Source organism: Acomys russatus, chromosome 12 (genome assembly GCF_903995435.1).
Source record: "Acomys russatus chromosome 12, mAcoRus1.1, whole genome shotgun sequence".
Classification (NCBI taxonomy): Eukaryota; Metazoa; Chordata; class Mammalia; order Rodentia; family Muridae; genus Acomys; species Acomys russatus.
The window spans coordinates 3,071,646-3,089,543 of NC_067148.1; positions in this window are offsets into that span (position 1 = coordinate 3,071,646).

A 17,898-nucleotide genomic window follows, 5' to 3' on the forward strand; every position below is an offset into this window, starting at 1 on the left:
CCTGAAGGTTTCTACATGTGGCCTGGAAGAGAGTCTTCTCTCAAAGCCACAGAGCTCAAGTACAAAGCCCTTACTGTAAATTGGCTAAATTACAGCAACAACTCAAGCCTCAGCCTCAGAGGGTGTCATCATTAAAGGAGGCCATTAACTGGTAAAGAATAAGAGATGTGTGGGAGGATTCCAAAGCCTAAGAGTCTCAGGAGTTTATCTCAGCTGAGGAAGAAGTCTCACCAACCCACAACAGATGATGTACTCCCACCTCTACCCCTGCCTTTTCCATTTTTGACTGAGGAAAATAATTCTTCATTGTCTGCTAAGCCAGCAATGAGTTTCACCGAAGAAAATGCCTGCCAAGACAATACTGATGTCCCTGGGGACCCATCAACAGTTAACTCTAGACCTACAACCAGACTTAAGGCAAAGCAGGCTCCTAGAGGGGTGGTAGAAAGGGTAGTCCATGAGGAGACATGCTAATTCATTCAAGCAGAAGTCTGGGGGAGTATGTGTGTGAGTGGCTTTTAGGACTGTGGAATAACGGTGGAAGGACCATAAAACTGAGTCAGGTGGAGTTTGTTGATACAGACCCTCCAAGTGGATAGAATCTTGCACAGTTAAAAAAAAAAACCTGTCAACGTTTGCTTGAATGGTTGGCTGGAACAAGTGCCAAAAGACATCCTACTGAAAGGAGTTGGAGAGTTTGAGAGTTTTACTGTTAGCCCGTTCCAGTCCTTTCCTAGAGGGACCTAAGGTCTTTTCCAAGAGAAACTGTCCACTGAGGAAAAAGAAACAATCAGACTTTCCAGGGTCTATTGGATGCTGGTCCTGAATCGATGCTGATTCTAGGAGACTCCAAGAAGCACTGTGGCCCTCAAGTTAAATCAGGGCTTATGGAGGTCATGTGCTTAATGGAGTTTTGGCTGAATTCTGTTTCTCAGTAGGTCCATTGTGTTCCCAAACTCATTCTGTGGTTATTTTCCCAGTCCCAGAATGCATATTTGGGATAGATAAACTTAGAAGTTGGCAGAATTCTCACGTTGGTTTGCTGTCCTGTAGAGTGAAGGTTATTCTGGTTGGAAAAACGCAATGGAAGCCTTCAGAGTTGCCTCTGCCAGGGAAAATACTGAATGAAAAGCAGGACCACTTCCCTGGAGGAAATGGGTGGTAGAGGAAGTAGTTATCAACACCAGCCAAGGCCACAAGGCCCATGCAGAAATGAGTGGTTCTGTCCTGTTTTGTTAAAATGTGTTTGTGCAGACATTTTTTCTTTCCTCTATTTCTTTAACATGTGATGCAGCATAAGTTATGAGAATGTGGTTATCATATGTTTAAAAAGAAAAATAGAAATTTTAATGTATTATCTTCCATGAGGAAGCTACGAAGAAATATGAAATCTGAGTATAGCTGGAATAAGATGAAATGATATCATTTCCAACAAATCATATTTGGAAAGCCATATATCCACATGCAGAAAACAAAATTAGAGATTCGTTTTACCCTGAACACAGAAACAAACTCAAAATGGTTCAAATATTTGACCCCATTAAACAGAAGAAAATCTAATGTTGCCATGGCAGTGGCCCCACTGACCTGGAGTCTGATCACTTAGTGTGTGTTTCAAAGGAATGGCAAGCAGAGATTGTTCAAGTGGCCCCTGGTAGTGACTCAGTTCAGTCTCCATCAGTCCTGTGGCATGCTTCAACTTCCATGGTCCTCACCCCTGAGAACAGATGCTGTCCTGTCACTCTGCATCAGCCCTGTGCCTCCATCAGCTCTTCCACGGGATTCTTTAATACCTAAGCCTTCCCCTCTACCAGGATCTTGATATCACCTTGACTACTTTCTTATTGGACGTGGCATCTTCTCACTCCGTATGGCAACACAAATGTATGGTTTGTGTCAAGCATTGAGGTAAGTTTCCATTAGCCCATCAAGGCTATATCAAGGACATCTTCTTCTTCACCGGCAAGCATAAAAGAGAGGCCTCCATAAAAACTGAGTAGACAACTAGTCCTCATAGGTCACTCTCCTTCTCAAAAATAAAAACTCTTCAACTGAATTACTATATTCACCAAGAATAAAAGTTTGCTTCCTAAAAGTTAATTCACAGGAAGAATTCTTCTGTGTAAAACATAATAAGTACTTTAAAAAATTAATTTATTCATATTACATCTCAGTGGTTATCCCATCCCTGGTATCCTCCCATTCCTTCCTCCCTCCCTCCCTTGGTTATCATATTAAAGTTTGAGATACTAAAAGAACACCCCTCAAAAGACATTACCACATACCCTAAATTTATAATGTGTTGGCTGTTGTACAAGGGGTGCTTATATCACATTAGGTACAATTATGATCTGCTTAAGTATATAATGTGCTGAAAGATTATTAATATTTAATATTGATTTATTATTTTAGTAAACCAGCTGTTATGCCTTAACCAGCTATATACCCAAATAATCATTACACAGAGACTAAGAGATATTTAATTAGCTTAGAGCACAATGCTGCGCAATAATTACTCTACCCTAAACCTCCAAGTTTCCTCCCATTCAGACTTTCCACATTATAATTGTTTTTTACTTATACCTTAGGTTTAATGGGTAGATATGATTCTATAGATAGATAGATTCTATAAAAATAGATAGATAAGGTCTTCAAAAATAGAGACCTACAGAATATGGTATTTCAAGGTGTTTTTATTATTTTAGTATTCTTTGACAACAAGACAGGTCAACTCCTGGCAGCACCCAGCTACCTCAAAGAAGATGGTGAGTGTAGAAGAACTTCCTTATGGAGATAACGTCAAATGTGGCAAAACCACCAGACAAAGAAAATGTCCTTATTTCTACCACAGACAGAATGCCTCCTAAAATGGGCAAACAGATGCAGGCTGAGTCGACTGCCATACTCTGGCAAGATTGTGTAAGCCAGTCCTTAATAGTTCCTGCTTAACAAATATGTCTGTCAGATATACTGGGCCAGAAGGCAGAAGATGATGCTTCAACATTATAGAGAGTTTTGGGTGGTTGTCCAGGCAGCAAACTGTGTCTGTCATTTTTTAAAAAATATTTAGAAAGCTGCTAACTTGAACTTTGTGTTTACTCAAATAATTAACTTTATTCCTTCTGAAGTCTCTGATGGGGTTAAAGACCAAATAACTATAGTTTTACAATTAAGCTTATTTGCTTAGGAATTTAAGAAGCTGTATCAAGGTCTAGATAAATGTTTTTAGACTGTTAGATACAAGATACGATAGAAATTAATTTGGGTATTAAACTTTAGACTCACCATAGATAACATTTTCTTCAAGGTTGCCAAATGCTTTTTAATTAGATGTTATGTATGTATATCTTACCTATTGTTTTTTTATAAATATTTCATAATTACACTTATTGTATGTTATATATATGGCCTTTTTATTTAGACAAAAAAGTGGAATTGTTGAAGTATAGCCTCGTGGTTTATATTTATTAATTGCTTGCCCCCCCAAATTCTTACTGCTTATAAGCAAACTCTCATGTACCCCAAATACTGCTGTCTAACCTTGCCTAAGAAATTATTCCTGATTGGCTGATTAAAAGGCCTAAACCTGGGCAGAATGCAGTAGGTGTGCCCAAAGTCCAAGGGCTTTGGGAGAGAAGGCTCTTGGAAAGGAGAGGCAGATGGACAGAGGAGGAGGGAGGAGGAGACTCACCATGAGATAGGAGAGAGCCATGTGGACACCAGAGGAGGGAGGAGGAGGAAGCTCACCATGAGATAGGAGAGAGCCATGTGAACACCAGAGGAGGAGCAGTGAAGTTCTACATGCGGAGAACTGACAAAGATGACCAACATTAGGAAGTGTTTGAGCGTTATGAATGGGAGGCAGTCCAAAGAGAAATTATTAGCAGCAGATGGCATGGGATGGAGGTCTGGGAGATAACGGAAGGTGGCTTAGGAGTTAATATCTGCCTTATCCCAGGTGATAAGGCTATTCTAAAATATATCAGGTGTCTGTGTCTTTATTGAATATGAAAGCTGGTTAAGTAATACTGCCATAATAATTATAAGCCTAATAATAAACACTTATTAGGCCGTATCATTAAAATAACAGCAACAATAAATCATGTGCAATTGTATGTGGGGTAGTTATGTTGGGTGCAATTTTGACCTGATTGTTGTGTTTATTTGGAAATTAAGCATGAATAAGGAAATATGATTGTGTGTCAGTTGACAAGAGGTAGACTTGTGATGGCTACTCTTCATTGTCAACTTGAGTACATTTGGAATTACCTGAAACCCACGTGGCTAGGTACCCCTGTGAAGGATTTTTCTTAATTAATTATTTGAAGTGGGAAGACCCACTTCTAATCCAGATTGTTTGAGGTGAGACTATAAACCATTAATCCAGATCTTTTGTAATGGGAAAATTTACCTTTTATCTAGGCCAAATCTTCTGATGGAAGCCTATATAAAAGACACAAAAGAAGGAAGTTTTGCTCTCTTTGCCTGCTTGCTCTCACAGGCCAGTCCATTCCTTCACTGGCGTTAAACCCTAGCCTCTTTAGGATTCCAGTGTCTACTGAAGACCAGCTGAGACATCCAGACTCCTCATAGAATGAACAATAACTACCTTCTTGGACCTCCTATTGGTACACAGACACTGATGAACTAGCTAGACCACAGTCTGTAAGCCTTTCTAATAAATCTCCTCCCCCCCCTCTCATATACATAGATAAGTATCTATGTATATGTGTGTGTGTATTTACACACACACACACACATATTCTGTCTTTCTGTCTGATTCCTCTAGAGAACTCCAACTATTAGTCATTAGAGAATTACAAATAAAAGCTGCTTTGATATTTCATCTCATTCCATCAAGAATGGCTGTCTTTCTCTCTCCCTCTCTTACCCCCTTACTCCCTTTCTTTCTCTCTCTCCCTTATCCCCTTCTCTCTTACTCTGTCTCTGTCTCTGTATCCCCCTCTCTCTATGGGGTACCCCTCCTCCTTTCTTTCTCCCCCATACTCTTTTAATATACCTCATATATTCTGGGGAAAAAATGGCTGTCTTAAAGAAAACAAATGCTGGGTGGTGGTGACAAACACCTTTAATCCCAGTACTCGGGAGGCAGAGGCAGGCAGATGGATGTGAGTTCAAGGCCAGCCTGGTCTACAAGGGAGTCCAGGACAGCCAGGGCTATTACACAGAGAAACCTTGTCTTGAAAAACCAAAACAAAAAACCAAAACAAACAAACAAACAAACAAAAAAAAAAAACAAAAAAAGAAGAAGAAGAAGAAGAAGAAGAAGAAGAAGAAGAAGAAGAAGAAGAAAAACAAGTGTTTGAAGATGCAGATGAAGAAGAACCTTTATTCACTGCTGATGGGAGTGTAAACAGATGCAGCTACCATGGGATTCAGCATGGAGCTTCCTCAGAAGAAATGGAATTACCATATCATCCAACTATACCACTCCTGTGCATCTTCCTTACTGAGTCTAAGCAAGCCACACCCCTCTTTATTGCTGCACTATTTACAATAATCAAGAAGCAAGACCAGTCTAAATGTCAATCAGCAGATAAATGGCTGAAGGACTATGGCACATATGAACAATGGAAACTTCAGCAAGAAAGAAAAATGAAATTATGTATTCACAAGAAAATGGATGAAAGGGGATTATTATGTTAAGTGAAGTAAGTCAGTCTCAGGAAGACAATACTTTTTTTCCTCATGAGCAGAATCTAGATTCAAAATTTTCTACATGAAGTAGAAAGTTGGGCTATGAGAAAGGAAAGGAGGTCTAAAGAACGAAGGGTGGAAAGATCAGGAGACAGAATGTATGTGCGATGAAAGCACAAGAGAGAGGTGATGGGGAGAGATGGCGACAGTGAGAGAGGAGGGACAGGAGAAGTGAGGGAGCTTGAGGGGAAACAAAAACAAATACACACACACACACACACACACACACACACACACACACATGAACTCATTTCTGTATGCTAACCAAAAGAATTAATTAAAAATTGTAAGTAAAAGGAGAGTTCAAGTTGTATACTGTAAACCTTCTAAAGCCTTTTAAAAGAAATGTAAATAAGGCTGGGGAAGACGGCTCAGTGGGGACAGTATTTATGTCATTCTTCCCAGATGTTCACAATAGTGCATTTCATAGTGAATACAGTCATGCATTTAGTGCTTGTGCATCATAGCAGTGCTTTTATAACAGGCCCCAGGCCTTAGCACAACTGACTCCATGATTCAAGAGTCACTCAGCCTGTAAAATTCTGCATATAGACAGTAACCCCTGCCAAAACGAGAACCAAGCCTAATCCATCTAAGTCCATAGTTCTGGGAAAGTCTCTCAGTGCATTAACCTTGCTTGTGTAGTTCTGATTCTGACCAAATGTCCTTGTTAACTGGAGTATGTCAACCCACAACGTGGTTTCTGTGCTTAAGAGCTCACCCTTAGAAGGGCTCAGTGCTACAGCGCTGGGATCATGAATATCCAGTCATCGGTCAGCTATAAAGGCTTTGTGTTGGCTTAAACCCATGTCTAAGCTCTCTTCTCTGGTGAATACCCCACACCACTTTGACCAGTGACAATAACATACACACACACACACACAGACACACACTCACACTGGCTGATCTCCTCCAACTCCTGGTGCTCATGGCTTTGAGCCATTCCTTCCCATTTAGCGTAGGCTAGAAATATGGACTCATTCAAAGATGAGATCTTCCTTCTAGTATTTAATTATAAAACACAAGTGCTGGAGGAACCGGCTATCCCACCGTGAGGCATCCAAGGGAGAGACTCAGATGGGTAAGTGGGAGCTCCCACCAGAGGCCTGAGGTAAGCACGTCCCTGGCTGAAACCTCGACTGCGCTTCTGAGAGATCCTAAGCTCAAAACAGGCAAGTTTCTCCCGAGAGGCAATAACCACTTACTGTTCCTACATGCCAAGCTGTAGAGTTATTTGTTATATAATATTAAGAAACTAATGCAAAGCTAACTTAATTAGCTCTGCCTGTGTTGGCTAGTCTTCTCTTATTAATGTTAATGTTGTTTCCATAAAAATCTTTCGTGGCACTGATCATGGCAGCGAACTAAAAAAAGAGGGAAGGAGAAACACAAGAAAATTGGGTCTTGAGTGTCATTAGATTTGGGGAGACACTGAGGCCCCTGGCACCATCATGTGTAATTGTTTTCTTCTCAAAAGAACTAAATGGGATAAACAAGCTAATAATTTCTGTCTATTGCTTAGAATTAAAACATCTTTCTAGGAGTTGAGCTATATTGTTTAAACAAAACAAACAAAAAGTAAAATGAAATCCTGGCACTTGCAAGCATCATCTTTTTGGTGTTGACAGGTGTTGACTAGGCTTGCCCTTTGGGCTTGCATTAGGAAGCGGAAAAGGTTTTTCCTCGGAGAAGGCGAGAAATCTGGAGTTACAGTCATCAAAAAACTTGTCCAGAACACATTGTATTGCAACTAGATGTTACCACCAGCCTGTGAATTTCTACACAAAAGATATTTATCTTAAAGGAGAGGTTGTCTTCTTCTTAAACCTGCTGCCCTTCTGTAAGCCAGGATGAAAGACTGGGCATGTGGGAGGCTCTCAATCTCATAGAGGAAGTTTTCATCTTTCTCAGAATGCTACTGATAATAATAATAATGTGTGTGTGTGTGTGCACGCGCGTGTGTGCATGCGTGTGTGTGTGTGTGTGTGTGTGTGTACATGCTTATGTATGTGTGTATGCATGTGTGCATGTGTGGGAGCATGCATGTGTGTGTGTGCGTGTGTGTGTGCATGTGTGTGTGTGTGTATGAATAAACTCCAGCAGTTCCCCATGAGTCACCAAGTAATTCAAAGTCATAAACTAATCTTACTGCCATGCAAGCATCATGCATGGCAATAGGCATCTACATTAAACATTTTGTCACTGTGACTATTACCTGAGACGAACAATTGAAAAGGAGGTTGGGTTTATTTTGGGCCATGACTTCAAAGGTCTGTGGTTACCTAGCTTAACGGCTTCGCACTACAGATGAGGCAGAACACCACAGAGGTGGGAATATGGCAGAGGACAGTGACCATGGATCCCTGAAGTCCAAAGACACCTACAGGAAAGGACTGGAGACAGGGTGGACTCTTGTCTACCGTTCCGCTTACTCCAGCTAGGCTCTGCCCTCCACAGTATCCACTGTCCTGTAGTACAGCCAGTTGTGAATTCATCCAATAAATGAAGTTAAAAACCCCATGACCTAACCACTCCCCCAAAGTCCTACCTCTGGGCACTGGGGCAGCAGGAGTCAAGTCTTCAGCACATAACTCATCAGGGAATATTTCATCTCCAAACCACATTAGGAACATTTTGAAAAAATTAGCAACCACAACTAAATCATTACCTGTTATGGTATGCATGTTGCTTTAATATGGCACGTAAGTACTGACAATGGCAACACATAATAAAGACCTGAGATAGTGTTAGTGACCTGAGCTCTGTAATTCTATCAGGCTATTCTCATGGGTATTAAAAAAAAAAGAAAGATGATAATTCAATTTTTAGCCTCTACATTTTTTATTTCTAGAGTTCTCGCTCTTTGTAACTAATTAATTTATAACTATTTAATGTCTTAGCGTTATAAGCAGTCAGTATGAATCAAATGAAAATTTCAACTCATGTCAGAAAGTGTTTAGAAGCCTGCATGTGGCTTCTATAGAACATTGGATGCTTTTCTTAGCATAGATCATTTAAAAAATATTTTGAAATCGAGTGTTTGGTAGTTTTAGTAACAACCAAGTTATATAAAAACTAAAAGCTAGTTGGGATCTGAAGAGGCAGCTTGGTGGTTAAGAGCACTGGCTGCTCTTCCAGAGTGACCCGTGTTCAACTCCCAGGACCCTCATGGCAGCTCACAACTGTCTGTAATTCCAGTTCCAGAGATTCTGACACCTTCACACAAAACCAATGTACATAAAATAAGAACAAATAAAACATTTTTTTAAAGCTAAAAGATGGGCATTTTCAGTGTGAATGAATGACAGTGGGAAGAACTAGGATAAAAATAATTTATTAAGGTATAAATAATACTTGGCTGGAGAGATGGCTCAGAGGTTAAGAGCACTGTCTGCTTTTCCAAAGGTCCTGAATTCAATTCCCAGCAACCACGTGGTGGCTCACAACCATCTATATATAATGTGATCTGGTGCCTTCTTCTGGAGTGCAGGTGTACATGCAGGCAAAACACTATATACATAATAATAAATAAAATCTTTTTTAAAAAGATATAAATAATACATCTTCTATACTAACTTTCTAAAGCCCTTTGTAAAAAAAAAATAATGACTATTCAAAATTCCTGTATATAGACAAATGCAGACTTACCTTGTGCATTCAAAGCAAACACTTTATTACTGAGCCGTGTGTGTGTGTGTGTGTGTGTGTGTGTGTGTGTGTGTGTGTGTGTGTGTGAGAGAGAGAGAGAGAGAGAGAGAGAGAGAGAGAGAGAGAGAGAGAGAGAGAGAGACGTCCACGCCCACGTGCATCCAAGAGAGGTGGGGCCATGGGCAAGTATGTAGGCCCAGGAGAGGGTTGCTCAAAGCATTGCCTCTCAGTTGGGGTTAGGGGCGTGCTCACTCCTGCTTGGCTGATTGCCTATAGCAATCTACATTTAGGACCCTGAGGCAACCCGTCTTCAGAAGTGATTGGCAATTAGTAATTGATGGCCAGAAACTGGTATCTATGGGGAAAGTATAAACTGTTAATCTGCAATAAACAGAAAGATTGAGTATTTACAATTTTGTCAGTCGAATTAAGGAACTAGGACACAGAAAAATTTTCATTAGTCATTTACTGGGCTAAGAAGTGGATAAAGGCACTGAGTTGAAAATTGCACTACACAAAATATATTCTTTTGGGATTGGGGGGCCCTATGTGTATTTTTCCCGGGCACCACACAATCCTCTTCCACTTTGCCTAATTCCCAAGGAGACTTCGCCAGTTTTCCTAGACACCAACATCCCCTTAGGAGACATTTTTTTTAAAATCACTCATTCTCTACAGCCTAGTGCTTTCCCACTGGGTAACTTCTACTCAGGTGATTTATACACAGAAGATGAATCATATCTCAAAACTGTTTTACTTCAGAAATAGCTAGAGACAAGTTATTCTTTAAGCTCCCTTCTCAACTGCCTTTATTAGACATTCATTGCAATTAAAAATATTTGTGTGTGATTCAAGAACATTTCAAATTATTTGAAACACCAGAATTTTCTGTCCTAGCTTTCAGTTACTGAATCTTCGCTTTAGAAAATCCCTGGCAGTCACAATCTGTCCAGACAGTTCTGTTTTCTTTCATGTGCATTTGGAAATAACTATTTTTAAAGAGGGGTGGGTGGAGTCTGGGAGAAGCGACCGATGTACCAAACTCAGATTGTGTTGCTTTGACCCAAAGTATTTCTCTTCTTTTTTTTCTTTCCCTTCTTAAGCTCTGACCTCAACAGCCTCCATTTCCAATATTGCTGCCACTTTTTTTTAATGCTGCATGGAGTTGGTTCCTGGAGTTGTTGCAAATTTACTCTTTCCTGTTGCTCTGTTTACATTATTGTTGATCAGAGGAGGTGGAATGTCAAAGAAAACATTAATAGCTACTTGGAAATAATTTATAACCAAAGTATTTCTACTCTTCTGTATATAAAACTGAAAACAGAGAGTCCACTTATTCTAGGTGTTCTAATAATAACATAATAATTTCTAGATTAATCATTTTTCAAAAGAAGTCATAGAAAGTAGAAACTATAGATAGTTTTCCTAACATGTTTCTAAAGTTATTAATCACATTTCCCCATAATGCTTACCTACCTGAAATTGAACACACTTTTGTTAACATTAAGTAAAGCCTGTGATATTTAATACATTGCAATTGCTTGCAGTCCCCTGGGGTGACTTACAGGTTCTGACCTATCAGCCTGAATGTTGAGGGTACATATCAGCGCGAATATTTCTAGCCAGCAGTCACAGAATTTGCAACAATGTATCTTAAACAATGGCAATTTCTCTGCCACTTGAGCTCAGTCCCCAGGCAACTTGACTTTGTAACTTTAAGTACAGTCTTGAGGACAGGCTGTTTCCAGCTTTGTCCCCCACCACTCGGCCTTTGCTGGACTTTTTCCTTAAGATTTTTCTCTTCATAATTGCAAAGGCTTTCAGAGGGGGATGGTACAGGTTGTCATATAGCTGTGGCCAGATGTCAGAGCACTAGGCTATCTCCTGGCCTATCTCTCAAATGATAAACTTTCATTTTGATCTAGGGAGGCTCTTTTGCTGCTACCCCAATTGGCAAGTTACCAGCCCTTATCCTTGCCAAAAAAACAAAATATGGAGATAGTTACTAGGCACATGACAGAAAATAATTTTCTAAAAGACAAAAGCTGGAACAACAGGAGACAGGGAGAAGTCACTATGCTGCATTTTTATGAGCCTGCATAAATGTGTGAAAAACAGCAATTTGAAATTGTCTGGTGACCTCCCAGTTATGTTGTACTTGTGATATTAACCATTACCAAATGCATTTTCTATTTGATTTTCTTTTTTTGTTTGTCTGTTTGTTTTTTAAGACAGGGTTTCTCTGTGTGGTCTTGGCTGTCCTGTACTCACTTTGTAGACCAGGCTGGCCTTGAATTCGGAGATCCATCCGCCTCTGCCTTTTTGAGTGCTGGGTTTAAAGCCTGCATTTTCTATTTTCTAATTTACAAATTGAGTCAAAATTAGAGTTGCCTCTACATCAGTTGTTTCCCTCAGTTGATCTGCTTTACTATGTTGGTGGGACAGTTTCCTCCTGAGTCTCTACTTCTACTTTGCAGGTAGCAGGTTTTTTAAACTTTTATAATTCCTTTGTTTGTTTGTTTGTTTGTTTTTGAGACAGGGTTTCTCTGTGTATCCTAGGGTTGGCTGCCCTAGGCTCACTTTGTAGACCAGGCTGGCCTTGAACTCATAGCGATCCACCTGCCTCTGCCTCATAAGTGCTGGGATAAAGGCGTGCACCACCACGCCTGGCTTTATTTTGTTTCACTTCTTATTAAAAAAGAAATTAAGGGAAAAGTATAATTTGTGGGAATAAAAAAGAAAGAAGAAAGGATGAGAGAGAGAGAGAGAGAGAGAGAGAGAGAGAGAGAGAGAGAGAGAGAGGAGGGAGAGGCATGGTACAAGGGTGAGTGACTAATGTGGATTGTCTAATGTGAATGAAGTCAGCTAACCAGGTCACTTGCCACTTGAGATAATATTGACAATAAGCCCTTGAGACACCAAAGAAAGACAGAGGAAGGAGCAAGGAAACAATGCATTCTGCATGTTAGAATCTGTCCGTACTAACCACAGGGCAGGTGTGTCCTGGAAACACATGCTCACACAGCTTTGACAGTAGGATTCTGGAGGCACTCCTTTTTTCCCCACTCATAGATGATTTTTCCTAACAAGCTATCTTAATATTTAAGACTCTTAATTTTTCTCTCAGCAATAATTACAGCAAGCTTACAAGAGGTCAAAGAATTGTTTTTTGTTTTGTTTTGAGGCAGGATCTGGCTTTTACCCAGGCTAGCCAGAAACTCAAGGCCCTTCTGTGTGAGCCTTCCCAAGTACTCATGTTTGTCTGTCTGTTGGATCAACTGTCTGTCTGATAGTTGGTTACATCTTGTGTGTTTGTAAGTGGCTCTGCTGATGGAGCCACGGGCTTTGCAAAAGGGAGGTAAGTGCTCTGCAGCTGAGCTACAACCTGAGCTTCAAAAGAACTAAACTTTGCGTGTCATGGAATCTTTGAAAAGTTTATTCCTCTGTGTGAAAGTTAAGGCCACGTGAAAGCCAAGAGATCATTTATACTAGAATTGCTTTCTGATTTAGAGGCTGTACTTTCTGCTTCCTATGTCATTGCTTCCTGTGGTTCCTCATTGCCTTTTTAAAGTTTTTTCCTCTTTCTACCTTTCGCTAGACACAGTAATTATCGGAAATAACATAGGTGCATTTTAAAATATAATTTTCAGAAATGGGGATTGACTTTAGGGCTTTGCACAGGATGTTAGGCAAGCACGCTGGCACTGAGCCCCCAGCCCTCACTGCTCTCTAGCTTGAGTAATACATAGGAGAGGATCCTGTTAATCTTTCTCCCATTGTTGCGACAGCTATCATTTATGCTAAACCAATTTTTATTCCTTTTAATCTCCCTATCTACTGTGAAATAAATAGGTTTCAAAAGCCATCCAAAACAAGTGTATACTCCAAAGAGCTACTGTATGGCAGACATTCTTGCAATGAACAATAGAATCCAGAGCCAGGGTTTTCCAGCTCCTCCAGAAGCCCCAGGAATGCCCTGAGGTGTGTGGCAAGCCTGTCCTTACTCCACCAGCATGTACGGCAGGAGCCTGGTGAGACTGGGCATCACCTCTGTGCATTTCTTCAGGGTTGGTTGACCCCAGTTTGTCCATAAGCACTGTGTTTTGTACATTAAACGTTTGTATGACTCACAAGCATCCCACATTCTACAGTCCCGTTTTCCTTCTATACTTTGAAGATCTGCAGCTACCAGATTGTGTAGTTTCCAAGCAGTTGAGCCCATCTTCCTGAGGCAGGCTACATGTTCAGTTGTCTTCCTGCTAACTGGAGATGGGATTCACATCACACTAAGGGCTTACTTCTTTGAAACCTACACATTAAGTATAATGGACACTCTGAAAGAACATCCAACAAAGGCAACTTAAAAGGGGGAAAAGATTATTTTGCCTCATGGTTTGCAGGATGCAGTCTAACATGGCAAGGAGGTGTGGTACCATGTTGCTCTCTGGTCCATTTAAATCCAACATAACTCAAACACCAGGTCAATGCAAATGACAAAAATTTAGTGCAATGAAGCTGCTACTGATAGATCGGAGCTGCATAACAAACTCAGGAGGTTAACTAAGACACTTAGGAGACATTGCACAGCATATTTAAAGGATACAACTGCAGAGCTAGGCGGAACAGGGTGGGCTATAGCATTGTCCAATCATATTTTGACATAAAGGGTTGAGCAAGGGAGTTTTTACCAATCAGGATAGGATTTGGTTCCTGAGCTGGGGAACATGATCTTGTTTGACCCTGCCAGCAAGATGGAGTTGTCTCTGAGATGTCTGGACTCAGACAACTGCCTCCTTACAACACCAGCTGTTCAGCTGTTGGGAAGTCCCCAGTTCCTCTAGGGCCTGGGACCTTAAGCTTTCTCTCTGTGATTAAATGGAGTCTGAAAACGAAATGGTAATACTTGAGTAAGTTTCTTTTGCTCGTTCCCAACAATCTGGCATCCACAATCAGGAAGCAGAGAGAGAGGGGAATGGCAGTGCTCAACTCACAGTCAGGAAGCAGGGAGAGGGGAATGGTGGTGTTTAACTCACTATCAGGAAGCAGGGAGAGTGGAATGGTGGTGCTCAACTCACTATCAGGAAGCAGGGAGAGCGGAATGGTGGTGCTCAACTCACTATCTCCACCAGGGGATGGTACTGCCTAGACTTAGGGTCCTGATGTCCTCCCACCTCAGTTAACCTGATCTAGATATTTCCTCCCTTACAGACACACACACAGAGATTGTTTTCCAGGTGATTCTGAATCCCACCACGTTGACAGTCAAGATGAACCCTTAACTGGGTATAACTGACTGAGAGACAATTGCACCCAGCCCACCCATCTTTCTCTGATCCATTAGTTTACTTGGTGTTGTAAAATCATGATATTAAAATTCTAGTCTCTTTTCACTTGTGAGCTGAAATCATCCTGTAAAGCAACACATCTCTTTTTCTACCAAATGACTGTTCCTAGTGATACAATTCAAAGGCAGAACATTGCTTTTCTCACATATGCTAATATTCAGGTAATAAAATTTCTCCACATAAGCTGAACAATTCTTTGTTTCTTAAAATCATAATTATGATATTTTGTAAGGTTTTAGCTAATAACACCTATTCTTGAAACTTACAGTGTCCTATCTTTGGGCCATAGGGCTATCTTTGACTTGGTTTTCTAGTCCCTTTAGCCATAGCCTAGAAATTTTTGCTGACTTTTTTGACATCAGATATTTCAAGTTTATTGTATGCTTCTTGCCTCAGATGTATAATGAGTCTTTTCCCCAAAAGCCTTATTTTCTGTAGTGAGAAAAATCGTAATATAATTTCAAACACACAATCCAGACATTAATTCTTAGTGTTGCTGTGTGGTCATTTTGCCAGTCATTCTACTCTCACTAAGAGGATGGAGATACAATTTCACAAGTGAAAATTATCAGACTGAAATTTCTAATCAAAATTCAGGACTGTGTATGGTTTTTACGTTTTGTTTTGTTTTTGTTTTACCGTTCTCTTAAAATCTGACTTCCTTTGCCTCCGCATGAAGATTCCTATCGAAACACTACACCATAGGCTGGTATTTTAATCAGTTTGGATTATGATAACAAAATACCATAAAATGATTAGATTATAATCAATTAAAATTCACTTATCTGGAGATAAGTCCAAGAAGGGCCTGCCAGCATATGACAAGGGTCTAATTTGTTTTTCACTGATGGTCTGTCTCTGTTCTCCTGTGGTACAAGGGATGAACAAGGCCCCTTAGGCTTCTCTGGAGGGTGCCAGTCCTAGTCTTGATGCCTTCTGCCCTCAACCTATAGTCACCTTCCCAAAGGTGCTGCTGGCTGACGTTTTGTTGGCAGAGGTTACTATGTCAACATACAAGATTGGAAATGCAAACACTCAGATAATAGTGATGGATTTTCACATAACGATTCTTTTACTTCATGCCACGTTGTTCATACAAAAGGGTCAAAATAACAGTACACAAATTATCACACCAGCGTAACTGCACGGGACGCCTTAGTTTCTCTCAGTCTTCACTCAGATTTCACTCGATATAGTTGTATTTTATCTGTATTATGTGAAAAGAGTTTTTTTTTCTAAGTGAAGACTCGGTTTCTTAGTCTTCACTCACAGTCCAGTTAATATAGTTGTATTATATCGGTATTATGTGAACACATAGCATTTTTTTCTTTTTTCTTAAATAATTTTGTTCTTTGATAATTTTATATATCATATCTTTCCCATCCCCCAACTCTTCCCAGATACTCTCCCCAACCCACCCAAATTTATGTTTTGTCTCTTTCTCGCTTAAAGAAAAGAAAAGAAAAGAAAAGAAAAAGGCCACCAACACCATGGAGTCTGATTTGCACTGCCATCTAATCCTGAGCTTGAAGTCTGTCCTTCTCAGTAAGTATCATTTGCAAATGGAATGGGACTCGGTGCCCACTTGCCCTCCTTCATGCTAGGATTTTTCTCTGGCTTGAGTTTGTGCTGGCCTTGTACATGCTGTTATGATCTCTGTGTTCATACATTGAACATGGCTTTTCCCCATGTGTAGCAGAAAATGCTGGTGCGACCTGGCAGCTAGCCCGGCCCATCATGCTCCAGAGTGCTCCCAGAAGTCAGAACACTGAATTCTGAAGTAAAGAAGTTGCCTGGAGTTGGCCTGCAGCCAGGTCTGCACTTGCCACGTCTCCTTCAATGTGCTCCTCCTGTACAGAGACCCTGTTTCCATCGGCAACACAGAAAAACAACAGACTGTCATCATCCATCCCCACAGCAGATCCCTTCATAAGAGACTTGCTCTCAATTCTAACTGTGTGTTTGTTTGTTTGCTTGCTTGTTTGTTTGTTTGGTTTTTTGAGACAGGGTGTCTCTCTTCAGCTTTGACTATTCTGGACTCGCTTTGTAGACCAGGCTGGCCTCAAATTCACAGAGATTTGCCTGCCTCTGCCTGCCTGAGTGCTGGGGTTAAAGCTGTGTACTGCCACGCCCAGCTCAATTCTTACTTTGTTTCTTGTTTCTCTGTGAAAACGCTTCTTTGGACTTTCTACTTGAAAATGTGCTCTGTTTAACTCTGCTGATATCACCGGCTCTCTCTTCTGTTACCTGCTTCTGTTCTGCCTGCTGGTTCTGTTCTGCCTCTGGGCTGTATTTCCAGCTACTTCTCTTATGTCAATCTGGGTTGGTTCTGTTCTGCCCCTAGGCTGTATTTCCAGCTACCTCTCTTATGTCAATCTGGGTTTCATTTAGTGGTGCTCTTATCTTTCTGTGGTTCACTTGCAGTGTCACTGCCTACACTCTTCCTGGCACATTCTTCTAGAAGGGAACTCCAGTGCATGGGCTTCCAAGGTGGTCCATAGTGTCCAGACTGTGTAAGTAAGTCCCACTTGCTTTGGTTTAAAAAAGATTGCTGTTTGGGGCTTCTTTTATACCAAAGGCTGTCACTCTATCTTGCTTATGTGTTCAGGGGCTGATAGGCCTCAAGACATAACTCAAGTTATGACTGCGCAGTGGCTTTTACTCACTCACATGTATGTTAAGGCTTGTATGAGTACCTTGCAAGCAAGTGCCATCATAAATAGTGGCCATTGTGTTAGACACTGTTCCTGAGGGGACATGAACTATTTGCCCCAGATAGAGAGCCAACAACAGACGAAATAACAATACCACTGAAGTCCAGTTTGGTGACCCACTGAGTTTGGGTCCTGGCTAGAGTATGGGTGAGAGATTACTTATAGGAGCAGGGACAACTTAAAGGCAGCCATATCACTCAAAACCTAACCCAGTATGGGTGACAGTTCACAAAAGCTAACCCCCTGGTGCTCACTACACAGTTTACAGAGCTTGTGGCAGGCCAGCAGGATTTGGAGACTATATTCTCAATGTTATGAAAGCCTCTTAACACATGTAACAGAATCAGACCTGGCAAGGGGCCTGTGATCCCAGCTACCAGGAGACTAGAGTGTAAGGAAGCCAGTTCAGAGCCTGCCTGAGATACAGAATGAGTTTGAGTCCTGCCTGGGGAACTTAGTAAGATCAAATATCA